Source organism: Crocuta crocuta, unplaced genomic scaffold (assembly GCF_008692635.1).
Source record: "Crocuta crocuta isolate KB4526 unplaced genomic scaffold, BGI_CrCroc_1.0 scaffold30, whole genome shotgun sequence".
Classification (NCBI taxonomy): domain Eukaryota; kingdom Metazoa; phylum Chordata; class Mammalia; order Carnivora; family Hyaenidae; genus Crocuta; species Crocuta crocuta.
The window spans coordinates 14,352,247-14,379,897 of record NW_027528345.1 but is presented as its reverse complement, the minus strand read 5'-3'; the positions used below and the strand labels follow the sequence as shown (position 1 = coordinate 14,379,897).

The 27,651-nt window shown below is 47.3% G+C and overlaps 2 long non-coding RNA genes across 2 annotated transcripts; both read left to right on the top strand.

Moving 5' to 3' along the window:
- The first annotated feature begins 4,674 nt into the window (after window positions 1-4,674).
- LOC144222927 (uncharacterized) lies at window positions 4,675-8,383 on the top strand. The gene is made up of 5 exons (XR_013332509.1): window positions 4,675-4,765; window positions 5,991-6,038; window positions 7,148-7,246; window positions 7,731-7,820; window positions 8,252-8,383. It is a non-coding gene; the product is annotated as an uncharacterized LOC144222927 (long non-coding RNA).
- Window positions 8,384-18,934: 10,551 nt separating this feature from the next.
- Window positions 18,935-23,615, top strand: LOC144222926 (uncharacterized). The gene is made up of 4 exons (XR_013332508.1): window positions 18,935-19,129; window positions 22,157-22,201; window positions 22,952-23,176; window positions 23,405-23,615. It is a non-coding gene; the product is annotated as an uncharacterized LOC144222926 (long non-coding RNA).
- The last annotated feature ends 4,036 nt before the right edge of the window (window positions 23,616-27,651 follow it).

Genomic DNA, 27,651 nt, shown 5'->3' with positions numbered 1-27,651 from the left:
GCCTGATTCCTGGAGGCACTGACATTTGCAATCCTTAACCCTCACCTTTGACTCCACGTCCCTATCTGTACATTGCTGAGTGAAGCAACTGTATCACACGGGAGCCATGAGAATTATTTTTGCTTAGACCATAGGCAGAAGGGCTTATTCTTTGTTCTTTATGGACTTGTTCCTGTGGCTCCGTGGAACTCTCCACTTCACCTGTGAAACCAGGAACAGAAAAAAGTGTCCTTCACATCAAGGTCTGGAAAAAGTTTTCTGAAGTTGCACAGGATGTTGTTTTTCCCTCTAAGCCCTACTTGATGTCTGTTAGACCTTCCAAAATCAAAATGTTGATGGATACTGTAACGGTTGATTTTATGAATCAACTTGACTGAGCCACAGTGCTCAGATATATGGTCAAACATTATTCTTGATGTTTCTATGAGGGAGAGTTTGAATGAGATTAACATTTAAATCAGTGGACTTTGAGTTAAGCAGATTGCCCTTCAGAATATGGGCGAGCCTTGTGTAATCAGTTGAAGGTCTGACTAGAATAAAAGACTGACCTCCCCGGAGCAAAAGGGAATTCTGCCAGCAATAGCCTTCAGACATGAGCTACAGATCTTGGACTTGCCAGCCTCCATAATCGTATGAGCCAATTCCTTAAAAGAATGCGCGCGCACGCGCGCACACACACACACACACACACAATTAGTTCTATTTTCCCTAAAGAACCCTTATTATTACAGGTACTAATTAGTTAAGACTAGAGGAACTTAATGTTACAGAGACCTAATGTTTAATATAAAATGGATTTCATATTCAAGCATAGAGTTGTGGTTGATAGCATTGACTCTGGAGCCAGAAAGCCTATGTCTAAAACAAGCTCTGCCCCATAATAGCTATGTGATGATAGACCAGTCCCTTAACCTGCCTTTACTTTAGTTTCCCCATCTGTAAAGTGATGGTATTAACACTTCCTATCTCATTGGGTTGTTATGAGGATTAAATGAGATATAATTTATAAAGCTCTGAGAATAGTGCTTGCTTGGGACATATTACATGCTGTATGTTTATTAAATAAGTAGAATAAGAGTCTTTAAAATAATTTTACTCTATTGTCTTCATACCTCCCCCACTGGCAAGATGAATGATCAAGGGCACCAGGAGAGTATGGCAGTTTGGGCCAGCCCTTAAGAGCTTGGCAGAGAAGACCAGCCATGCAAATTGCAGCATTCAGGGTAAGATACCCCTCACAAACACAGCATACATCTGTGTCTTGAATATGTGAGCTATCTACCCCAAGAGTCTGGGTCGCTTTCTCCTTTGGAGTGTCTTCTAACCCTCTAACCCCAGGACAGGGTTTAACACACAAGAGAAAGGGGACAAGGAAAAGACATTGAGCGTGGGTCAGACACGGTAGAGCACATCACACAGGGTCCTGGAAGAAAACAGATGGCATCCTCAGAAAGGCTTTTTTAAGAGACTTTTTAATGAAAAAAAATTATTTACAGAGGTACAAGTAATGACTCACAACAGCAGAAAGCCACTCCCATCCCTAACGCTGAAGCAGAAAGGAGAGGAAATGGCATTCCCTGACACCAGTTAGGAGATGGAGCTGTGGAACCAGCATCACCAGACAAGCTATTGACAAACTGTAGAGGAACATGGCCATTGCTACTCCAGGCTATATTAATAATCTGTGGCTTCGTAACAAATTATTCCAAAACCTAGTGACTTCAAATAGCATCATTTCTTACCTCACAATGGCTTTGGATCAGGAGTCTAGATGTAGCTGGGTCCTCTGCTCAGAATCTCTGACAAGGCACAATGAAGATATCATCAAGACAATCACATGATGTTGGCAGGATTCAGTTTCTCATAGACTGTTGGACTGCGGGCCTCTGTGTCTCCCTAGCTGCAGACGAAGGCAGCCCTCAGTTCCTTCCCACATGGGCCTCTCCATAGAGCAACCCATGCCAGGACAGCTCTCTTCATCAGGGCATGCAAGCTGAGAAGACCCAGAAAGAGAGAGAGACTGTGCATATAAGCAAGACAAAAGTCATAGTCTTTGGTAACCTAATCTCAGAAATGATATCCAATCACTTTTGCCATTTTCCATTTGTCGGAAATGAATCACTAGATCCAGCATGGGTATTACACAAGGGCATGGACCGGGAAATGGGAATCATTGGGAACCATCTCGGAAGTCTATCCTCCGAGGTGTCTACCTGCCACACTTGCCAACACAGGGAGAGAACGGGAAGAACAAATGCCTTGGCTTCTCTCTCTTCCTATTCTGAATTCCCACTAGTGTCTCCCATTGGCCAAACTCAACCAGAAGCTAAAGGGCAAGAGAGCCCAGGTGGTGCACCCCACAAAGGTCATCCTTCCAGACCAGTGCAGAGATGGTCAGAGAATAGATCCGAGGCAGGGAGGGGAGCAAAGAACTATGAATAGAGAATAACCAGGAGAATAACCAATAAGAAAAGACACATTGGCAACTGACAGAGGCATTATGGCGGTGAGATACCCTAGAAGACAAGACGTCACAGAACACAGCTCTTCACCCAGATACATGAGGTGCATCTCTTTTCTTTAATATACATATCTAATTCTTTTCCAGGCCCTATAATTTGGAGTAACGTTTCACCTGAGCCCTGTTACAAAATACTGAAAATTCTCTATGGAACTAATGTCCCTATGTTCCATCTCACCCCCATTTATGTCAATACCTGCCTCTTTAATTCATGGGGCCAAGAGGAGAATTAGGGGAGGAAAAGTTCTGAGCAGTGACATTTGGAGAGACCTTGTTCTGTGACAGCTCTAGTGTTGATGCCAAAGTTCTAATTTCCTCTTAGAAAAACTTGTGCAAATATCATGGTTTGCTCCTGTTAGTTTTTTTGACATGCTCATAGAGATCATTGAGATATAGTCATAGCCTCTCCTACTATAGCACTATAGTACTTATGGACACAAACACACATGCACACATACACACACGCACACATTCCAGGGCACTGATGCAGTCAAAACTCTCTCTTGCTCCCCGTCAAGTTAAGGCCACCCCATCTTCAAGGCTTCCAGTACCAGACCCTTAGGCAGGCAGTCAGTGCTAAGTCTTACCCCTATATTAATTCAATGCACCCCTCCTCTTCACCTACTGGCCACCATTAGATGCCAGATAAATCTTAAGTATCAAATCACACAGGGAGTTAGTGGGTGAGCAGCTACTTTAAACCCAGTTCCTACTCACCATGTCTGGGGCAGATGAGCCATCTGAATGTGACTGTCATCTTACCTGAGGTTAAGGATGGGTGAAACCTGGATGAAGGACAGCCCCCAAAGGACCTGCTCCTCATGCCTGTGATGTCCCACCCCATCAGTTTTCTCGTCCTTTATCTTATGAGCAGACTAATGCTCTGAACCCAGGCACTCAAGCACCCTTAAGATATAAACTTCCTGATACCCCCTCTCCACACCAATCTTCAGAACAGCCTTGAGGCAGAAAGCCTGCAGGACCACCTGGGGCCTGGTGAAAGCCATCACTGACAAATGGAGAATCACAAACTGGTATACAGGACCCTATTCTCTACCCACCAGCCCTTCAATTGTCTCCTGTGTCTCCTTGACCCCATTCTATTTAGCATTTAGCACCAGTCTGAACCAAATCTACCCAGAAAGATGATCCTTCTGCAAACTACGAGTAATCCACACATCTGCATACAATTTTATCATCTAAAAAATGCTTTGCTGTGTATTATCTTACTTAATTCCCAACATAGTCCTGTACATAGGAGCTGTCACTCCCAGATGACAAATGAAAATCCTAAAGTCTTCAGTGTATCGCAACGTACCATCCTGTGTATATGCCAAAGCCAGAACTCAAGAACCGGGCCTCTTGAATTCCAGCTCAAGGAAGGAAGAAATCCCAAGTCAAAGAAAATTATCTGCTTTTCTGGATGGTTCACACCATGGATCAGCTCCCCATTTGAAGGGGAACCAAATTCCAACTTCAGGGAACTGCCATCATCCTGTAATCAGAAGATCCTCTCAGATACAGGGACTCCCATCTGCTGGACCTGAAGATAGAGGTTGACAGGGGTCCATCTGAGGTTTAGGAGTTCCTCCTAGGGGGTAGATAATAACTTCAAGAGCAGGAGACAACTCCAGAGAAGTCATTCATGCCTCCAAACCCATCCCCTCAAGAGGAGAAAGGAATCATGAGCTTAGTCCCCAGATGTTCTGAGTGTGGCCTCCTGGGGAAGGAAGCTCACATGGTGTGGGGAAACCTTCAAGCCTGTGCACTGACTCCTCCCCAACCTCTTCCTGGGGAGATGCCAATCCTACCAATACCATCAAGAGACACATTTCAGAATCTCTCCAAACAAAATTTGCTCTACATCTGGTCCCTGAAATCCCAGGGATGTGGAACCAGAGGGCAAGTAAGCTGGAGAAGGAAGGAGGGAAGAAAAAGATGGCTGGAAATCAGGAGGGAAAGGACCTCTCAGTAAGGATGCCAGCTACCAGCCAGCCCCAGATAGCACTTGTTGACTGAGCAAGTGACAGTCTGAGGAGGAAGGGGAGGAGGACACAGAAGTCACACCTCTCCAAACTTGATTCCCATTGGCCCTTGGTATCCTTTAAAGGGCCCAGAAGTATCTGCACTGGTATTCCCAGACTCTCTGAAGATTCTGTGGTTATACTCGCTTCTCAACCCACAGCATGAGATTCTCAGCTCTCCTCTTCCTGGCAGCTCTGGCTTGGGCCCTGGTCTGTGCCCGTGAGTATGGCCCTTCCCCTGTACCCCAGATCCCTGACAGTCCAGGGCAGCCTTAACTCTGGTCTTCATTTTTCTCTTTCTTTCCAGTGCTGTATTGGCTCCTCCCGTCCCTGCAAGTGACTCCTGCCCCCAGTTCTCTGCACATAGCCTCTTGACCTGCATTGGTTAGGGAGCCAGAAACCCCCTGGTGCTGCCTGCTCTCTGGCTCATCCTCTCACACACCATCCTTTACCCACTATGCTCCAGCCACCCTGACCTTCTTTCAGGCCTTCTGGGCCACCACATAGAGCCGGGCATGTTGTCCCCCTCACGGGGGTGCCAGGCCGGGGATGACAGGAGCTGAAATCTAGCCCATGCTCTGCTTGCCAAGCAATAGGCCCTGACCATGGCCTTGTGTCTCAGGATGTCTCTTACTGAGAAGGGGGGAGGTGTGTGTGGAAGAAGCACTATTCAGGCCAGGACAACCCTGCTGCTCCTTGAACACTGGGACCTTCCTTCTTGCTCTTCCTTCTGCCTGGAATTCTTTTCCTCCAGCCAACCCAAAACATCACCTGACCAATGCTTTCTCATCTGTCAAATCTGTTTAGATATCAATTCTTCAAAAAAGCCTTCCATGAATATGTAGGAAAAATTAGACCCCGCCTGCCCTTATCACACTCTGCACTTGTCCCTCCAGTACCATCACATGGTGACTCAATAATTATGTCATGGAATGTAAGCTGGGTCAGGGCAGGGTCTTTCCACCTTCCTCAGCACTGAACCCCCTCCACTTAGCAGAGCCCTTTGCATAAACATTGTGTTGAAAGAATAGAGACAATGAGGGCTGGAGTTCAATGGCAGAAATCACTCAGACATGGCCCCATGGCCCCTGCACTGTCCCCCTCAGCCACAGAGGAGCCTGAGCGCCTCCAACCACAGCCAGTCCCCTGGCGGGAATCTCATGGCACCCTCACAGGCCAGAGGCAATCGGGGAGAAGGGCAGTTTTCAGAGAATATTATACTTCTCCCAGGAGAACCTGCTTCAAACAACTGTAGGAGGGGCTAAACACCAGACAGAGTGCCTAGTGGGTCCACCGATGAGGCAGAAGGGCACATTTAACCAATAGGGACATATGTCTCCCTGTGTCCACAAACTCTCCCGAGAGCTGAGGATAAAGAATGCGAGGTAGGATGGCTCAGGTGGGTCCGGTTCAGTCTTCACCGTCACCTCTTTCTTCCACTGCAGAAGGTGCCCCCTCTGAAACCACTGAGGCTGCTCCGGAAGCTGTGGCCGGTGAGTGCTTCTGTTCCTCCCATCCCTGTGCTCAAAGGGAGGGCCTAACAGCTCGGGGTGCGGGTAGAAGCTGGGAGAGGAATGGGGGAGTGGTGGGAGTTGGGTCCTGCTCTTGGTGATAGCGGAGGAGCACGGATTAGGGTGTGACAAGCTAGGGATGAAATGGGACAACCCAGGCAGGCAAGATCAGTAGGAAGGATGCAGAAAAGGTTTGCTGTGAATTAAGGGGAGAAAAAGATGAGGTTAAATGATCAGGGAAATGATAACCATGTGGTATTAATACCTTCACCTGCACACACTTCCCAGAACTCCCAACTCCTTAGCAAGCTGCCTGCTATCCAGCCTCAGACATCATTTCCATCCTGGTTTTCCATGCTTCTCCTTCATGTACGGCCCACATCAGTTAAATTGAACTTGTTTGCATTCTCCACATGTGTCTTATACATGCCTTCCCCTGAGCTCTGGCTGACTGACTTCCTGCCCCCCAAGGAAGCCCCTTTAGAATATCCCCCCTGCCAAAATCCTGCCTTCAGCATCGCTCTGACAGGCTCCTTGATTCCCCCCGTATCCTAGCCCAAATACCTCCCCAACCCTGCCCATTAGAATTGCCCGGCCCTGCCCACCATCCAAGACGCTGGATGTACAACAGATCACCACAGACTGGATGGCTTAAACAACGGAAATTTATTTCTCGCAATTCTGGAGGCTGGAAATCCCAAGATCAAGGTGCCAGCATGGTCAGGTTCTAGTAAGGACTCTCTTCCAGACTACAGACTACTGACTTTTCACTGCATCCTCACATGGCAAAAAGAGCGCTGGGGTCTCTTTTATAAGGGCACTAATCCCATTCATAAAGCGCTCCACCCTCATGACCTCATTACATCATAGTCCTCACCTCCTACGACCATCATATTGAGGGTCAGGATTTCAGTATATGAATGTGGAGGGGGACGTAAACATTCAGTCCGTAACAGACACTTGTATGTAGAAATCTTACCACTTCCATAACCTGGCCCCCAGCACATACTAGGCATCCTGGGGCTCTGCCACTCGTTCCAAAAGTAAAAACACTTGACTTTGCTAAAATCGACAAACTGGTGTGTCTGTAGCTGAACCTGAAGCAACTGCATCTCCAGTCAAATCTGCTTCACCCCAAGAGACATCCCAGCAGGCAAGCAGCGCCACCGCAAGTAAAGAAGGTGCACTGAGTAAGTCTGTATGCCAGATAACAACCCAGAGGAGTCTCTGGTGACAGGCCTCCATGACACTTCCTCCCACAGAGCCAAGTCCAGGGAGAAGCAGACGTATTCATTCACCTGACTGCAAAGGCGCAAGTGGGAGTTCCCGCTGCACCCCCCCCCACACAACTTTTGCAAAAGAGTTTGCTCCCTGTACCCTACANGTCCAGGGAGAAGCAGACGTATTCATTCACCTGACTGCAAAGGCGCAAGTGGGAGTTCCCGCTGCACCCCCCCACACAGCTTTTGCAAAAGAGTTTGCTCCCTGTACCCTACGTGGTTTCTTTCCTGGCCCACCCACCTTCCTAGGAGAAGCTGGACCCCTCAGCAAAACTTCTTCACTTTAGGAATTTGTACAGGGACAATGTCTGATGAGGGGCAGGAGAGGGAGGTGGGAGTTTTCTCGAAATGATGTGACTTTTCTGCTAATGTGATTCTTCTGCTCCAAAATTAGAATCCCTGGTGAGCAAAGGTAACTTGCTAGCACAACAAGCAAAAAAAAGACTGAGTGAAAGACTTGAAGCTGTAAAACATCTTCATGAAAGTGAGTGCATCCTAAGGCAAAGCCTTGTGGGAACAGGAATACTCACCACCCATCATCCAGGGGTGGGAAGTGGGCCAGGACCACCTCGCCCAGAGACCTGGCACCGCCACATCCCCTCCCCATCGAACCTTCCCTCCTGCCATCTTCAAATGTCTCCAATTTCTCATACACACTCAAACCACAGGGTTGCCTGACACCAGATTGTCCCTGGGGTCTCAGCCCCCGTCTTCCCACTTCGAAGCCTGCCCAAATGGGGAAGGGGTGGGTCCCTCAGGGTCTGGTGAATCTCCTCTCCATCCCTCTGACTCCTATACAAGGCTGTCCAGGGGCTGGGTGAGGTTGGGAAGCAGAAGACAGAGTTGAGGAGGACAGACAGGGTGGAGCTGGGCCTGGGGCCTGTGAGCCTCGTTCTCACCTCCACTTTCTTCTAGGTGATGTTGAATTTCTACAAGAACTGAAGAAACTCAGTCCACTATTCTTTCTGAGTCATGGTTAAGAAGTTGAAAAGAATGGGGTCCCTGGACTCAAAGCCTTAAACACGCTTGCAGCCCAGAACGATTAAACTGAAGCATCCAACATGCCGTGTGCGTGTGCTCTGTGGGGCGGAGCAGGGAGGAGGTGGGGAGCAAAGCCATCCCCCGGAACACAAGGAGACCTGGGTGTCCCGACCCAGGCCCTTGGGCCCATCAAGCCTTCCTTGAGGACACAGCCTCTAACAAGCCCTTTCGTTCGCACTGAGCCACAGCCACACGTGCTGGGCCTCCTAGTGCAAATGCCTCTCCAGTTCTGGTCTAATCTCTCACATACAGTGCCTACTGACATTTGACCATTGCCAAAAATTAAATCAACCTCCAAAGAACCAGGATTTGTCTTCCTGAACATAGTCAAAGCCCAAGTCATTCTATTAAAGCAATTTTCTGGTGCCCTTGTTAAAAATGCATCCCTCCTGCCTTCCATTCACCCTTTCTACACTGGGCCAAAGTGAAGGGCAACAGCTAATTAGATCAGACCAGTAAAATCATGAGCCGCTGAAGTGAGAGCTGGCACTTGACTAAAAGGCCAATTGAACTCGCTGCAACAATCCACGTGATTATTGTATCCCCTGTTTCCCCCCATCACAGTCTGGGATTGCACTTCACACTCTGCACTCAGGTGAGCAGGGGAAGAAGAATAGACTGTGGAGAGAGACAGGACAACGGTCTCCTGCCAGCCCTCTTCCCAAGCTTGGTGTGTGGCAGGTGTGCTTTCTAACACTCCCAGAGTCCTTGATTCTAGATGGTCCTTCCTCCACCCCACCTAACACCCACCCTCTCTATCCTGGAAATGAGAGCATTCAACCTAGACCCTGTTTTATTATTTTTTTTATTTATTTCTTTGAGAGGGGGGCAGGGACAGAGAGAGAGGAAGAGAGAGAGTGAATCCCAGGAAGGCTCCATACTGTTAGTACAGAGCCCTATGCAGGCCTCAAACTCACAAACTTGAGATCATGACCTGAGCCGAACTCAGATGCTTAACCAACTAAGCCACCCAGGCGCCCCGACCTAGACCCTGTTTTAAATTAGTGAAGAAATGCATCTCCCTCCTCCCTCTTCCCACCATGATGGCACATTCTCCATCTCTGAGAACACTGCCCACACAGAGAGACCTCCAGTAGCAGGCCCCCTCCGAGCGCCAATTACAATCAACACTGGGTAGATAGGGCACTTCACACTCAAGTAGACTGCCACCCTTTTACGTGTTCAATTGTGTCCCCCAAAAGGATTTGTGGAAATTTTAACCCCTGGTCCCTCAAGAAGGTGACCTTATTTGGAAACTGGATCACTGCAGATATAATTAGTGAAAGTGATATTGGATGAAGTATGGTGGGTCCATAATCCAATATGACTACTATCCTTATAAGAAGAGAGAAATTTGGACACAGAGTCACATATGATGTGAAGACACATCAAGGGTAGACGGCCATGTGACATGAAGTCAGGGACTGGGTGATGCATCTGTAAGACCAAGAATGCCAAGAATTGCCAGCAAACACCAGAAGCTAGAAGAGGCAAGAAAGGATTCTCCCCTACCAGTTTCTAAGAGAGCATCGCCCTACAATAAATTGGTCATTCGAAGTTATCCATTCTACTTTATTATGGAAGCCCTAGGAAACTAATACACACCCCCACCCCCATCCCCAAACTCTTCCTCTCTTCATGCTCCTAGCTTTCATCATATCACCAGAACTTCATACTCTTGTCCCCTGTCACCCATTTCCCCCACTTCACAGCCCCTGGCAATTATCAGTCCATTCTGTTTCTACAAATTCAGGATTTTCTAGATCCCACATTAGTGAATTAATACACTATTTGCCCTTACCTGTTTGACTTATTTCAATTAGCATAATGCCCTCAAGATCTAGCCACACGGATATAAATGGCAGGATTTTCTTCTTTGTCATAGCTGAATAATGTTCCATTATATTGGTATTCATGTCCTAGAGTTTTCACTGTAAAAATCTTTTACCATCTTGCTTAAATGTATTCCTAACTATTTTTATTATTTTGATGCTATGGTAAATGAAGCTATTTGCTTCATTTCTCTTTCTGATAGTTTGTTCTAAAAAAAATTTTTTTTTAGGGGCACCTGGGTGGCCCAGTCGGTTAAGCATCCGACTTCAGCTTGGGTCATGACCCTGTGGTCCATGAGTTTGAGCCCCGTCCCGGGCTCTGTACTGACAGCTCAGATCCTGGAGCCTGCTTTGGATTCTGTGTCTCCCTCTCTCTCTGCCCCTCCCCCACTCGTGCTCTGTCTCTCTTTGTGTCTCAAAAATGAATACACGTTAAAAAGAAGAAATTTAAAGTGCTAGAAGAGGAAAAACAATCAGCCCAAACGGCCAGTTATCGACATCAGCCAAGAGCTCTACAACAAAGGAGCCTTGAGCGAAAGAGGGCAGCCTGGCTCTTTATCCAGTCATGTGGCTGACTTTATCTAGTCTTTATCTAGTCATAACCCTCTTGGAAATGGATGCTGTGGCAATCAAAGCTTACGTCAGGCACTTGCATTAAGAGAAAGAGAAAACCATCGGAGTTGGGGGGTGGTGGTCACACTACACCCTTCCATTCTCAGAACGTGTTTTCAGCATGCATGCTTCCTCCACCAGGCAGGTAGCTGGCGGAAGCAGGTCTGCATGGGATCTCAGAATTTCTAATGCTCAGTAGGCAACAGATGCCTAACAAGTGGTCTGTGTATTGAAAGGAGATTCATGTAGCACCATCCACTAAGGCCATATACCTACACACAACCCTTCTCCCATTTTCCCCACTGATAGTACCCACCCAGTCTCCTGGGATATATGCCTTCTAGCACCCTGACAGGCCCCAGGTCCTCCAGCTTCAAAGGAGAAAAACGTCAGCCACTGCACAACCAAACACAGGTGCCTTTGGAGGCATAGCAATCGTGACAAAGCCTGAAGAAGGGGAAGAGCTTCCCCAGATACCGTTTCCGAGGAACCCCCAGCTGGGATGAAATGTCTTTCCACACCAGAGGCAATGGCAGCCGAGGAAGGACCAAGGCAGGCCACAGAAAAAGGAGCAGACAGCTCCCCCTTGTGGTGTGGGTCTGTCCACCCCAACACTGTTCCTCTGATTGGGAGGTGGGGGTGGGCAGTGTGGTGTCTGAGGGGCAATCCACTCAAGGAACCTACTAATACAGCTGCGTCCAGATGGAAGGCTAACCATAGTTCTTTACCTTCCTTCCCACCGCAAATGTCAGGGAATGACCAAAAAAACCATTGCTTAATTAAAATAGGCTTCTTTTCTGGGTTGTTCTGCAGCTTTTCTGGGCTTATGGATGTTTAATGTTCAGATATGGATTATATTCTAAATAAGTCACATACAAATTAAGGGGGAAAACAATAATATAATTCCAATATAAAGAGGAGGAGTATGAGATGTACCAACTTCTCATCTCTGAAACCAGTTGAATTGACTACAACAAAAACAATGAGCACAGATACGTAAATTCCATTTGGGATGGAAATAGAAAGCACTTACAACCCCAAATAACACTTTCTATGACCAAGTCCTGCCAAGTCCCCTGAAACTGGAACCAAACTGAGGGAGGATGCTGACTCAGTGTGCCATTATGACACTCGGGGACAGAGCTGACAACACACTTCTCCGAGGGACACGATATACTCAGAGGAACAGAATCAAGAACACCGCGTCTGTAACCAGATCTGCCATATGTATACTTTCTGCTCCTGAAAAAGAGAACACCTAGAAAAGAAAAACATAATTGAAGACAGGGCTCCTTAAAAATAGAAGAAAACTGAAATCTGGCTGGGGGTGGGTGTGGGTATGGGAAACAGGAGCCGCTGTTTAGTGGGTATAGAGTTTCAGTTTTGCAAGACGAAGGAGTTCTGGAGGCTGGTTGCAACTACGTGAATATACTTGACACCAGTGAGCTGTAAACTGAAAGTGGCTTCTATGGGAAATTCTGTGTTACGTGTATTTTACCAGAGATAAGAAATTAAAATTAGGGGCGCCTGGGTGGCTCAGCCGGTTGAGCGTCCGACTTCGGCTCAGGTCATGATCTCACGGTTCGTGGGTTCGAGCCCTGCGTCGGGCTCTGTGCCGATAGCTCAGAGCCTGGAGCCTGCTTCAGATTCTGTGTCTCCCTCTCTCTCTGACCCTCCCCTGCTCACGCTGTCTCTCTCTCTCTCTCAGAAATAAATAAAAAAACATTAAAAAAAAGAAATTAAAATTAAACACAGAAAACTTTGATCTACACGTTGAGAGGAAAGAGTGATTCAAAACGACTAATGCTGAAAACTGGCCTAATAAATTTCCTTATCTTCAAAGATGAAGGATCTGGGCGCATGCGGGCAAAACTATCGACACATTCGCGGAGGGGGAAAACAAATATTCAGGTTGCCTCCAGACTACACCACCCAAAGACAGTCAAGAAATCCCTGCAAAGTCCTCTGGAAGAAGAAAAATGAGGCCCCAACACTTTGTGCTAAATCAAACTATTTTACGAGGCTAACGGCAACAGACACATATTTCCAGCGTGCCAAATTCAGGGGATTTCATTCCTGTGAATCCTTTTCAAAAACACTATTCGACATAAACTCCAGCCAGCCAAGAGATAAAAGGAGAAAATGAGGTAAAAGGATTGGCTGTAAGTGCTAAATCCACTTCGGTGCAAGAAAAAAGCTCACGTTGCTGCAGGAATGATGGTCACAGAGCAGAGAGTCTTAAAAACTATGAGAACGTAACGAAAGACCAGCACGGGGACGGCTGGAATGGAAAAGCAAGCAGGAGTTAATATAAATCAGGTGGCCTGTGCACCTTTTATAGGTAGAATATCAAAAACTATATTTAACCAGCGAAAGCAAATAACAAAAGCCTAAAGGAACTCACTAGAAAAAGTAATGCTAGTTCTATAATCCACGAAAATCAGACGGTAAAGAGGAGAGCACAAAGTAGAAGTATGCTACCTTCATCATTGCTGGTAGAGGGAATCAGTCTAAGTAATACAGAATTGAGTCCGTCATTTGAAGTTATGGTTAAAAAAGATAATCACTAGGAGTATAAACAAACTGTGAATCTTTTATATTATCAGAAGAGATACCCATAAAAGAGAAAAAATAAACACAGGTCATATAGCCAAATATAAAGGATATAAAATTATAAAATGGAAGGACAGTATGAAAAAGAAAAAACTAGTACCAAACACATGTTATTTATATGAATAAATAAAAATAGCACAAATTCCTGCATTAAAAGCAAAAGATTCGGGGCGCCTGGGTGGCTCAGTCGGTTGGGCGTCCGACTTTGGCTCAGGTCATGATCTCACAGTTCGTGGGTTCGAGCCCCGCGTGGGGCTCTGTGCTGACCGAGAGCTCAGAGCCTGGAGCCTATTTCAGATTCTTTGTCTCCCGCTCTCTCTGACCCTCCCTTTCTCACACTGTCTCTCTCTCTCTCAGAAAAAAAAAAAAAAAAAGCTAAAGATTCTTAGATTGGATCACAAGGCCAAAGGAAACTATAAACAATCAATGAAAAGATATATCAATAACAAAGTAACTGCTTCATGTGTTCTTCCTCTCAACTGCATTCAACGCGCATCTCATGCTTGCATTCCTGACGTCTTCCCTGAATAATTCAGCGCAAAAGCCGGAAAGCAGAACCCAGCAAGGTAGGTGTCTGCAGGGGCGGTAAGGACAGGGGGGTGTGGATTGCTGGAAAGCTAGAGCAAGGATGTTGGAAGTGTAGAGAGATGAGGAGGGTGTCTGCCCAGGGAAAGGGGACAAGGGGAAAGGCGGTGGCCTCTCCTGGGGCATCAGAGCCCAAGCAGGCGGGGAGGTGGAGAGTCTATGTGAGCAGGGTGAGCAGGCCTGAATTCTGTGACGCCAGACTGAAACCGGGCATAACAATGAGAACTCGTGGTTTTCAGTATATGTAAACTGATGTGGAAATACATCTAGATGTAAATGTGCATGTGTTATTTATTTGTGCAAATGCACATACATACACCCATACGTGTATATATACATACATTCATATAGTCCCTGGTTTTGACTATGGAAGGGCATGGAAGCAGCAACATCTCAAGGACAATGAGCACCTAGCGTCCATATCTTTGTTTCTAAATACCACTGAGAGCAGAGTTCCTTGAAGAAATGGCTGCTACCCTGCAGGGCCAGTGCAGAGAAAATATATGATGAGTCTGGAATGCCTTGCTGTGCCAGAAAGGAAAAAAAGTGCTCAAAGAATGATGGAGACATGACAAGAGAACACACAAGCAAACCAGAAGGCTAGCTTACTCCCACCACGGCCAACTTATCTCAGGCTAACCATGTTCAAGGGAGAAGGAAAGTATTATAAAAGATACATAATAATGATAAACAGTGGTAGTAACAAAATTATAATTCGTGGGCTCAATAGGAAGTCACGAGCCCATACTGATATAAATAAATGAATAAATAAATGGGGAAGTGAGAAAGATTTCCCTTACAGCAGAATGGCAGCTAAGGAATGTAGAGGTAATGATTGAACTAGAAAATCGCTATTTGGCAGCCATCGCGGGAATAAAGAATTCAGCCAGGAAGCATCGATGAGTGCTAAAACTAATTGGTAAAAGTTTGATGAGGAACAGGATATTTACATAGCCTCAAATTCCCTTCCAACACAATATATGTTCATTACAAAGAGGAAAAAGAGTAACTTCACACTGGGGAGAACTGGCAGACGTCATGTTAATCAGTGACTGATCGATCGAAGTTAGCATCACAAAAACGGGACAAATCAAAATTATGAGCCACCTGATAGAATAGAATATAAAGAATACAGTATGGTTTCCTGATATTCTTGCNCCCCTGCTCACGCTGTCTCTCTCTCTCTCCTAGAAATAAAACATTAAAAAAAAAAATTAAAAAAAAAAGAATATAAAGAATACAGTATGGTTTCCTGATATTCTTGACAAAAATGCAGAACCTGAATCTAATAATGAGGAAACATCAGATGAACCCAACCTGGGGGACCTTCTGCACAACTGGCCTCTAATCTCCAGAAGTGGAAAAGCCATGAACATCAAGGAAAGACCGAGGAACTGTGTCAATCTTGGATTGGGTCCTTTTGTCATAAAGGACGTTATTGAGACAACTGGCAATGTTTAAACGGGGCCTGTGAATCAGATGGTAATAAGGGCTCAATGGTGTGTCGGATATTGTGTGTGTGGTTTAAAGGGTGGTTGGTAAGGGGTTTCAGAGGAGAGGAGGAAAGCATGCCCAGAGCCCCAGGGCTGGGCGGGTGCTCAGGAAATATCCCGGTAGCTGCAGCTTTCAGGGTAGCTGCTCCATCGGCTCTCACAGAACCCCAGCCCAGCACACCAGGCCTGCCAGGGGGCACAGAGCGGCCAGGGCACATGGGCAACATTCTCGAGGCCCCATCTCCCAGATGGAGAGCGTTTGCCACAGACTGCCCAGGCAGAGCCGAGTTTGAGCCAGGCCTTCCCGCAGAGAACCTGGGCATGGCTGGGGTGGACCCAGAAGAAGGGAGCAACGGACTCACTCAGGAAGAACTGCGGGACCTTGACTGAGAAGCAAGGCAGAAGCTGCTTCCCCCCTGCCCCCCCCATGCTTCCCCTGGAAGTGGAAGCTTTCTGCACTTACCTGCCCCTTGCTGACTCCCTCCTGAACCCCTTCCTGGTCCCCCTCCCTCTGGTTCTGTTACCCTCAGAGCAGCCCGGTCAATGGCCTTATTTTCCTCTCTGTTCTAGCAAGTGAGCCCTCCTGCCCCGGGGGGCTGAGAGGCAATCTGGGAAGTGATTCAAGGCAGCAACATCGATTTCCCAGGATAGTGAATGGATCTGTGAATCTGTGAGCTGACTGTGGGGTCCACACTACTGAAGCTTTGTGGGGGTGGTGAGCCGTGGTGGGAAGAGCATGGAAATCAGAGCGAAACTGGATTCACATCCCCGTCATGCCGGGTGACATCTATATCACCTTACTAAATTTACTTACCTCTCTGAGCCTCAGTTTCCCAGTGTGCCATCAATACTACTCCATGGATCAGTGTGAGAATTAAAATCATCGTGTGTCTGGCTCTAGATCAACCCTCGCAGAATGTTAGTCTCCTTCTCCTCTTTCTCTCCAACCTCCCACATTCCAGCCAGCAACCACCATAGTAATCACACACACACACACACACACACACACACACACTCTCAAAACAATAGCCTTTCTGCCTCACAAAAACCCTTACCAGAAAAAAAAAGAGTTTGAGCTTTTGTTTAAAAGCTATTCTGTGGGGCGCCTAGGTGGCTCAGTTGGTTAAGCGTCTGACTTCAGCTCAGGTCATGATCTCACAGTTCGTGTGTTCAAGCCCCGCTTCAGGCTCTGTGCTGACAGCTAGGTCAGAGCCTGGAGCCTGTTTTGGATTCTGTGTCTGCCTCTCGTCTCTGACCCTCCCCTGCTCATGCTGTCTCTCTCTCTCTCTCTCTCTCTCTCTCTATCTCAGAAATAAATAAAACATTAAAAAAAATTAAAAGCCATTCTGTGGCTGAAGGGCGTGTGTTCCTCAACACCTCTGCATTAGAATTTCCCTGGACACTGGCTTTATCTCTTTTTTTTTTTTTAATTTTAGTGTTTATTTGTTTTTGAGAGAAAGCACATGAGTACCAGCAGGGGAGGGGCAGAGAGAGAGGCAGACAGAGAAACCTAAGCAGGATCTGCACTGACAGCAGAAAGCCTGATGCGGGACTCAAACTCACAGAACTATGAGATCATGACCTGAGCTGAAATCAAACGCCTAAGCGACGAAGCCACCCAGGAGCACCTCCCCCCCCAACACACACACTGGTTTTAAAATGCAGATTCCCACACTGCATCCCAGACCTGCTATCTGCAGAAGGAAGCTAGTTGGTGAGTTTTCCTTCTCGCTGTCTCACATTCAAAATTCACCAAGAGGGATCTCACTGACCTGGTTTGAAACCATCCAGTGTGGAGGGTCAGAAATGGACAGGTGCTTGGGCATCTCCAGAGGCTCTGTGCTGACAGCTCGGAGCCTGGAGCCTGCTTCGGATTCTGGGTCTCCCTCTCTGCCCCTCCCCTGCTTGTGCTTGCTCTCTGTCTCACTCTCTCAAAAATAAAGAAATCATTAAAATTTTTTAATAAAATAAATCCAACTAAATTTAAAAAAAGAAATGGACAGGTCTCCTCAGAAGCCACCGGTCTTCCTTCTGCCCAGCCCGTTGGTGATTCCCTCTAGATAAGACCCCAACTTCCTCCTTGGGGCGCCTGGGTGGCTTAGTCGGTTAAGAGTCCGACTTTCGCTTAGGTCATGATCTCACGGTTCGTGGGTTCGAGCCCCACACCGGGCTCTGTGCTGACTGCCAGCTCAGAGCCTGAAGCCTGTTTCAGTCTGTGACTCCCTCTCTCTCTGACCCTCCCCTGCTCACACTGTCTCTCTCTCTCTCCTAGAAATAAATAAAAATATAAAAAAAAAAAAAAAGACCCCAACTTCCTCACCAAACAGGAGTGGCCAGAGTAACAGGGTCATCTGACCAAAGTCTGGAACTTGTGTGCAGAGAACCATTGTGAGCTCTTTTCTCGGAAGAAGCTACAGGCACGGCTGGCAGATAGCTCTCCCATCCATCTTTCCCCTGCACCAGAATCCGTAACTGAGAACGCAGGATGAGGCTGGGCTCTTGGAGGGGCCGATGGTGGAGGCTGGAGGCTGGTGTGGGGCCCGGGGGTAGGATTGCCGTGCTTACCAAATAAAATAGAGAACATCCACTTAAATATGAATTTCAGATCAATAATAAGCGAAATTTTACTATCAGCGTGTGCCATGCAATATTTTTGATGCTAAAAAAAAAATTCTTCCCTGCTTATCTGAAAATCATATGGAAGTGAATGATTTGCATCTTATCTGGCAATCCCGCCTGGGAGAGCAGGGGCCAGGTCTGTTTGGCTCCGTGTTGAAGCACCAGTACCCGTTTCATGCCTGGTATATGGTAGCCACACCATATATCCTTCTGAAATACTTAATTGTTGGAAAAGGCCTCTCAGAGGTCCCTCTCTCCCCACTAAAAGTAAACGCATCCCCCAGAGGCCAGCTTTGAACTTGTAAATTGACTCCTTCAAGTTACTGGACTAGAGCACTTAGCTAGTGTTAAGATCTATGCTAAATAAATTGAAATGCGGAGATAAATAAATAAACTATGGCTCTTGTCCTCAAAATGGTGATTAACCAGTAGGAGCAAGAGGTCTGAACTGAGAATTACTATAGAATATGATAGATGCTAGACAATAAAACCAGAAGGCCAGGGCCAGGTGATTTTGTTCATCATTTTATCTCCACCAACACTTGCGACCCGGCAGGCACTCGGTAAATAGTGGTGGGGTGGAAACGCGAAAAGAGGGAGGCACGAACTGCTCAGTGCAGGTCCGCAGAGGTGAGGTGATTGATTAACTGAGGGAGGCGCGATGGTGATAAGATCGTTCACTCCAGGGGGGGGGTGACACCTGATGTGGATTGTGATGTCGGAACACAGCAGGCAGATGGAGAGGAAAGAGTATTTCTGAGGGAGGAACAGCATAAACTCATAGACCACTTTATCGAGCAGGAAGTAATGCCTGGGGGCCGGTGATGAGGTCGGAAACGGGGAAAGCCCTGAACACATGGTCAAGGGGACTGGGCTTTATCCCAGGGGTAATGGATGCTCCTTAAAGACTTTTGAGTAGAGCCATGGCCTGCATGTGAGACATTAGCCTTAGCGTGGAGGATGGACAGCAGTGAAGACAGACTGGAGGCCAAAGGCCGGTGAGAAACCACTGAAATAGCCTAGTCTGCAAACAATGGAGGCCTAAACTTGTAGATTACTGGAGGTATTGGGAAATAAGCCTGCAGGGCTGAAACCACTCCGTAAGGACTAGCTGTGAATGCCCCCATCTGTCCCTACTGTGTTCCTAAGTGCCCCCCCCACCCCGCAATGGGAGGGGAGGATGTGGCAGAAAGGGGGCATTGGGGAGGAAGGGGTGGTGGGAAGCAGCCCAAGACAAACTTCCTTCACTTCGAAGGCTTGCCTAAGGATTCAGCAGGGCTAGAGCCATCAGAGGTTGACTGCTAGCCCCCAGGCTCTTCCCTCCTGCTGCTGCCTGGGGGGAGAAGGCTACACCTGAGTGAATAGAGTCCAGAGCTCTCTGCGGTCTGCAGGTGGGACCTTACCCTCAGGGGGACCCCATGCCCAGCAAGCCACGCTCCCTGCTGAAGACAGGAGCTCAGTCTCAGGGTACAGCCACCCCCTTCCTTCCAGAAGATGATCCCAAAACATGTCCAGAGGGATTATCAAAAATTCCAACCTAGTATTTACCCAAAGAATACAAAAATACAAATTCAAAGGGATACATGCACCCTGATGTTTATAGCAGCATTATCTACAATGCCAAATTGTGGAAACAGCCCCAAATAGATAGATAGTGTGTGTGTGTGTATATATATATATATATATACACTATAAAGTATCTATATATGTATATAGATACTATATATTATAGATACTATATATATAAAATATATAAATATAATATTATATACAATATACATAGTATATATATAACATATACACACAATATATAGAGTATATATCTAGCATATATACTATATATACTATGGTATAGTTATGTACTATATATACTATATATGCTGTATACGATATATAATATGTATATACTATATATGTATATATAGTATAGTAATATATATGTTATATATACATATATAGTATTTATATATTATATGCACTATTATATATTATATAGTATAATACATGCTATTGTTTATATATTATACATAATATTGTATTTATATATATGCTAAGCAAAATAAGTCAGAGAAAAGACATACCATATAATTTCACTCATATGTGGAATTTAAGAAACAAAACAAGCAAGCAAAGTGGGGGAAAGGAGAAGGAGGGGGAGAGGCAAACCAAGAAACAGAGTCTTAACAACAGAAAACAAACTGATGGTTACCAGAGGCAGCGGGGCATGAGTGAAATGGGTCATGGGGGTTAAGGAGGGCATGTGTGATGAGCACTGGGTGATGTATGGAAGTGCTCAATCACTACATTGTACATCTAAAACTACTATTACACTGCATGTCAACCAACCGGAACTTAAATAAAAACTCTTAAAAAATTCCAAACCTGAGGGGGACACAGGAGATCTGTTAGTTCAGCCCTAGGCCCAGAACCAGGCCCCAGTCCTGGGTGCGTCCCCCACTCCCTCTCACGCAGCTCTTTGGGCATCTCACTCACTTCTGGAGCCATCAGACCTTACCTGTAGCAGACACAGAGTTTGGAGTTAGACTAACCTGGGTTCAAATCCACCCAGATATGTGCCCTTATGCAAGTCACCTCACCTTTGTGAAATATTGCTTTCCCTGCTTAACGAATAACACATCCTTCACAGCCGTGACTAATTAAGTAAAATATCCCATATGAACAAACTCAGGACAGTACCTGGCATGTAGTCATGATTCCTGTAAATGCTGCACTCCTTCATCCCTGAACTGACAGAGAGTTTTATCTGCCTACCTTCCTATATTCATTCGCCCTCCTAATGTATCCTGGGTGCCTACTATGTACCAGCTCCTTTCTAGGTGCTGGGAAAACAATGGCAGGCAAAACATAGTCCCACCATCGTGGAAGTTCCATGCTCTTGGGGCAGATAGATATTAATTGATCACACAAATAAAAAGAAAAGTATACCAATAATGAGTACCGCGAAGGAGAGAAACACACAGCCACTTGGTTAGTCCAAGGACCTCCAGAGATGGAGCCTGGGGCTGACACACCTTTGGCATGGCCCATACCAGGGAAATGCTAGGGACCTTACATTCCTGTTAACTGGTTTCCCAGAAGCTCCAGTTCCCAAAAACAAATGTATTCAGAACAGGGAACTTGGGAGGGGAAACCTGGAATGCCCCCAGATCCAATCCTGAACCAGGCTCCCCAGAGCCCAATCCCACCCCAAAATAAATAAAGCCTCTGCCGGGCTACGTCCTCAGCAACGCTAAGCAGCCTCCCCAGGGAAGACGGATCTTGCTACAGGTTCACCATGAACTTCTTTACCATCCTGCTGCTGGCCACATTAGCCTCCACCTCTCTCGCCATCCTTAATGGTGAGTCTGGCTTCTGTCACACTCCTCTTTGTTCCCCAGAGGTCACCGAGCTGTCTGCTGGAGAGTCCTCAGCACTAGGAAGACCTCTCCTTAATCCTTGTAATGTGCTGAGTGGAGATGCATAACGGAAAGTGCACCCTCGGGGTGACTGAGGTGTGGAGGCAGGGGACTAGGACTCATGGCCCCAGGAACCGTGGACCCTAGAAATCCTGGGGCCAGGACCAGAAGAGCCTCCTGGACCCAAATCAAGGTGGTCTACGGGTTAACAGAGATTCAGATTCGATTTCAGCCTCTGAGGGTGGTGGACACCCCAGGCAGAGCCCCTGTCCTCCTCTGGGGCTCCCTCTGTAACCTGCAGGGCAAGACATACATGCACATTCATTCAACAGCTATTTAATGAGCATCTACTCTGTGCCAGACACACAGCGCTAGGCACTTGAGATGCACTAACAAAATACAGAGACCTCTGTCATCCTTGAGATTTCACTCTAGGAAAAAGAACCCGATCATTAGCATGTGAAACAAATTACAGAGTGTGTTAGAAGCGCTAAGACAGAGAACAGGGTAAGGGAGGTGGAGATGCTGGGGCAGGAGGGGGGTACACACTAGCATCTCACGTGTTAAATATCTTAAGACCTCTCGAAACTCTAACTTCTTATTTTTCAGAGCCACACAATGAGATCCAGTTGGAGGGTCAGCCCATAAATGCCCGTAAGTCTCACGTTGACAGCCTTTAGAGTAAGTTGGTGGGAGTAAAAGATTGTCGGGTAAATGATGAGTTCTCCACATGAGGAAGAAGTGGAAACCATTCCTCCTGACGTTGGACCTTAATCCTTTTCTGCTGCACTAATTGGCCAACATCTGGGGGCCAGGAACAATTTGAACAGCTGGGTAGTCATTGACGATGGGTGTAGGAACTACGTCTCATACCCAAATGCTAGCAGGTAGGGAGTTTCAGCTCATGCTGAGGGGAGGATGCTGGAGGGGTTCATCGGTCCCAGGCTCCCCCAGAGCCTCAAAGTCATGAATATCGCAGGATCCTGCTTTGTAGATTATCCGTAAACACAGTTCAACCTCAGGCTAGCTTCCCCCAATTTACCAGATTAGGCAGACTCCAGCAATACCCAGAATTCAGAAAAAAAAAAAGAACCAATATTTATTGAACCCTTCCCACGCAACAGACAATGGGTTGGGGGTTTGCATAGTTAATCTCTTTTCATTGGGAAGGTGAATTTACTAGAAATGGAATCCCTATTCAATGGCATTCAAAATCAGGGATGCGCCTTTCAGGTGCTCATAGATTCGGATGCTGGTATGGGATCTCAATTCTGGTCTACACTGACTGGGCAATGACCCAACCCTGACACCCTCTAGCATGTTAAGAGATATGGCATAGAGCTGGCTGGTTGTTTCTTACCACCAGCTCTTTCTCTGCCCCTCACTCCATCTCCTTGGCCCCAGCTGCTCAGCTGATACCCGAAAAGGACCACGTCTCCATTGAAAACCTTTCTGAGGAATCTCTCATCTCCAGAGAAGAGCTGATTTTGGAAGAGGATGATATCATCAAATCTCCCAGGAGACCAAGGCATCAAAGGCCCGAGCTGCGTCACCCCATCCCCCAGGAGGACAGTGTCAGAAAGGCTGTCCCTCAGTCAGAAGAAACTACAGAACTCACTCCCAGTGCTGGTAGGGGAAGAAGCCGGGAGGGAGGGCATTAAACAGAAAAAGGCAGGGGCTGGACACTACCTTGGGAGACAAAGTTGGGGTTGGAAAGAGGAAGCTGAAGGGGAACAAGAATTAAAGGTAAATGAGGAGCGGAGGATCCACTGATCCCCCGTGTCAGCACCGAGGAGCTTGGGAGAGGCATGGAGGGGACTAACCTTACCTTGACATTTCTCTCCCAATATTCCCCAGCAACCACCTCAGAGGGAAAGCTGGCCAAGCTGGGCCATAAAATCGGCAAGAATCTGGACAAAACAGTGAAAGAAACCATAAGCTATCTGAAAAGCCTATTACCTCATGCCTATGAAGTCATAAGGCCCTAATGATAACAAGGCCCAGTCCTGGCCAAAGCTGGCATCTACAGCACCCAAACCCTGCTCACCCTGGCCACCATCTCTCAGCTCCCCACATCCCTTATTAAAGTGTTGCATCCCGGTCTGGCTCTGTGGTGCCTTTGTTGGGCCAGGAGGGAAGGCAGAGGCCCCCACTCTGCTTTGATTCTTCCCGAGTTACCCTGCCGCTCTAATTTTAAACCTCCCCTCCTCAGCTTACAAACCTGTTCAAGTCTCCACATCCCAAAATACCCTCTGTGAGGTATTGACTCCCCTCAAGCTGCCCCTCCTCCTCATCATGCCCACTGCCTCCGTGCTCCCTCACCCTCCTGCACTCCTCACCCCCCCAACAATCTGCGTTTTCACACCTGCCAGCCTGCGGCAACTGCTCCCCTCAACATCACTGACAGAAACAAATCTGGTGGCTATTTCCGGTCTCCGCTACTCTCTTCACTGTCTCAGCAGAACCGGACACACCCCTCCCAGAAACTTCCCCCACACTGACCTTCCAATGTGCTGCACCCTACTGGTTTTCCAAGCCCCCCATTTCCTTCCTGGCATATTTTCTGACTATGCGCTCTGTGCTCCCAGCGTCCCATCCTGTGCTCTCTCGCCTTCTCTCCACCTTTCTTCCTCTACATTCCCATCTGCCAAGACTTTACCTTCACCTCAGGGAGGATGGAGTTTACCCATTTACCCACCCACCACACATCCACCAGTGCCTACTATATGCCAGACCCATCTACCTAATATGTGCCTAACTCCCCCCACCCCAACCCTGGTCAGTTTTCACCATAAAGGCATGGGGACCCAGTGGGGAAAGAAGACACTGGGAAAATAAAAATCTCTCCCGGTCTTACCAATGGAAGGAAAATTGCCCATTTGAAGGGAGATAGGATGGCAGGAAGGAAACTATGAGAAAACAGAAAATATATGTATCAGCCTCTGCTCCCGCATACCTGGCACAAAGCTTCAAAACCTGTGTAATTTCCTAAGTGATAAGCACACTAGAGGCATCCCTGTTCTAAAATTTGGCCTTTGACACATTCCTGAGACAGGGATCCTAAGACTCTTGAAAGTTCCTAAGTCATAAGAGCAGCAGGAGCGTCTTTTGTTCTATTTTTTTTTTTTTTAATATTTATTTATTTTTGAGAGAGAGAGAATGCAGATGGGGGAAAGGCAGAGAGAGAGGGAGACACAGAATCCAGAGCAGGCTCCCAGCTCTGAGCTGTCAGCACAGAGCCTGACAAGGGGGCTTGAGCCCACAAACCATGAGATCATGACCTGAGCTGAAGTCGGATGCTTAACCCAACTGAGCCACCCAGGCACACCAAGCATCTTTTGTTCTAATGAGGTGACTCCGGTGGGCTTTTGGAGGCTCCTGGATGGAGGCTGGCCGCCAGAAGGACCAAGCCATGATGAGAAGCTTGGAATTTTCAGCCCATCCCCCACTTCACTGGAGAAGGGAAGAGGGGCTGGAAACAGAGTTAATAATTGATCATACCCATGTGATAAGTCTCCATAAAATCCCAATACTGTGAGGTTCTAAGAGCACCCAGGTTGGTGAACATGTCCACACAGCAGGAGGGTGACATCACCCAGTTCCACCGGGAGAGAAGCACCAGTCCTCAGGATCCTCCCAGACTCTGCTCTGGGTATCTCGTTGTCTGGCTGTTCATCTGTATCCTTTATCAGATCTTTTCATAAACTGGTAAACGCAAGCATTTGCCTGAGTTTTGTGAGTCGCTGTAGCAAATTAACTGAACCCAAGGGAAGGGTCTGGGAAGCTCTGATTTATATGATTTATGGCTGATCAGTTAGAAGAACAGGTGACAACCTAGACTTGCGACTGGCATTTGAAGGGGGACCTGAGCCTTTTACCTGCGGGAGCTGATGCAACCTCCAGGTAGTGGCAGAGCTGAGCTGAATTGTAGGACACCCAGCTGGTGTCACAGAGTCGCTTGGTGGCAGAAAACTCACACGCACTGGTAACCAGAAGTGTCAGAAGTGAAATGTTCTGCATGTGAATAAGGATGACTGAGTTTTTCCAACTCAGGAGCCACCTCTGATGTCTATTGTCCAACCCCCCAGGACATATAAAAAATGTACTCAGTCAACAGAGTGATCAACCCACAGCAATGCAGGCCAGGTGCTGCCCAGGCCCAGGGAAACCTGGAAGTGTGTTCACAGCTGGGGGCAGATAAAATCATCTCCATCCTTCCTTCCTTCACTTTTTCCTGGTACAGAAAGTTTCCAGCTGCCCACTTTCCTTAGTTACCCACCCTCCCCTCCAATACAAAGACACACTCACAACCCCACCAAAAATACCACCCAGCCTAGATAGAAAGTTCTATCTTTCTCATAAATTCTTGCCAGGCATAAATTCTTGAGACGAGGCATAAATTCTTGCCAAAATGACAGAGGAAGGTGGTGAGGGATTCCAGAGTTTAGGAAAGAATTGGAGGGGAAGCTCCTTGAGTTAGATTAGGAAAATTGAAGTGTCTTGGAGATTAAAGGCCCCAGACTCATCCTTCCGACCCTCCACTTCAGACCAATACAAAAAATGATGTGAAGGTCATTACGTAATGGTCAAAGTATCCACCTTACCAGTGGCCAGACAGATGCTCTATAAACCCAAATTGCAGGGCTCTCGGTTAAAACTGGATAGGAGACCCCAGGCCAAAGGGGCCTTGCACTCTGACCCCATCCCCCCACTCTCACCCCGCCCCCCCCCACCTCACCTCACCCCCGATTCACAGACTGAACAACAGACAGGGCTGCACAAGCTACTCTAGGATTCTCACCCATAAGATCATCTACTCTTCCCCCAAAGGAGGGTAAGCACCACATGGGAAAACAGCCTGGGAAGTGTTCCCTCCAAATTGCTCCTCTTGTGGGGAGGGGGCTTCTAAGAGGGAAAGCCATCAAGGCAGAGCAGCCTTCTCTTCTCTCAACCCTTTTGGCTCAATGGGTGGGCCTAGGATCTGCAAGCAATCACAGGCGTGGCTGGAAAGAGAGGAGTGGAAAGGGGCGGGGGAGGAGAAGACAAGCCGAGCATCAGAGCAGTCTCCCACGTCACAGATATTTGGCCACTCCTGACCTACAAAGTGGCCATATTATATGGCCCACTGATTTTTATAGCGCCTGCTATGTGAAAGGAGGAAATAAGAAATAGATTTCCCAACAGGAAATGGGGAGGTAAGTTTCTAAGTGCTTTCCACATATTTACTCCCTTAATCCTTGCAAACAAACAAACAAAAATGCTATCCCCATTTTCAGATGAAGGGAATGAAGTAACAAGTTCTCATTGCTATTCTTTGTATATCCTCCGGGAATCAGTGGGGTGGCAGGTTTACTACTGCCCCCCAAGTCTTCTCGATTGGGTCCAAATAGGACCGAAATGAACTCCAAGACAAAAGAAACTCGGTCTCCTCTCTCCAGATGGCTCAGTGCCGTTGCTCAGTACAGCTCACGGGCAGGTTACAAAATAAACACTACCTGGCCCCCCAAAGATATCATGTAACTCCATTTTAGCAACCAAGAAGTACTCGAAATTTGAACCTAAACCCCCTCCTAATTTCAAAAGTGACAAGGAGCAAAATTTAAATACACTTTTCTTTTACGTCAAAATGCAAGACAATCAGAAGTCCAAAATGCTTCCCTTTCCCAGTGCTGTACCGCTCATTCTTAGCCAGAAGGCCCCACTCCAAAGGCATCTAGCTCTGTCCATTTGCCTGGACACCCCCTTTCCTAAAGCGTACCCATCGACCACAAAGTCAGTTCCCTATGTCTCCCTTCCGGCCGCCAGGGCTCTGGCGGGGCCTCCCCACCCGACAGCACCCTGTGACCTCCCAGAATGGGCTGGGGAGGGTGTTCTCCGTGCTGCTCCAGCTGTTCGGTAGAATAAGGTCTGGGTGTGAAGGGAAGGGTAGGTGCACACACTCAGCTTCCCAAAGTGTGGGGCGGGGTTAGGAACGTTCTGTCCTCTCCCTGGCCTGGGGGGAGCCTCCTCTCAGACGTCTAAGGTGTGACAACAGCACGGACTGTGGTGAGGCCTCAAGCCCTGAGAGGATGAGGAGGGTGGAGAGTCTGAGCCTGGGGAATCCC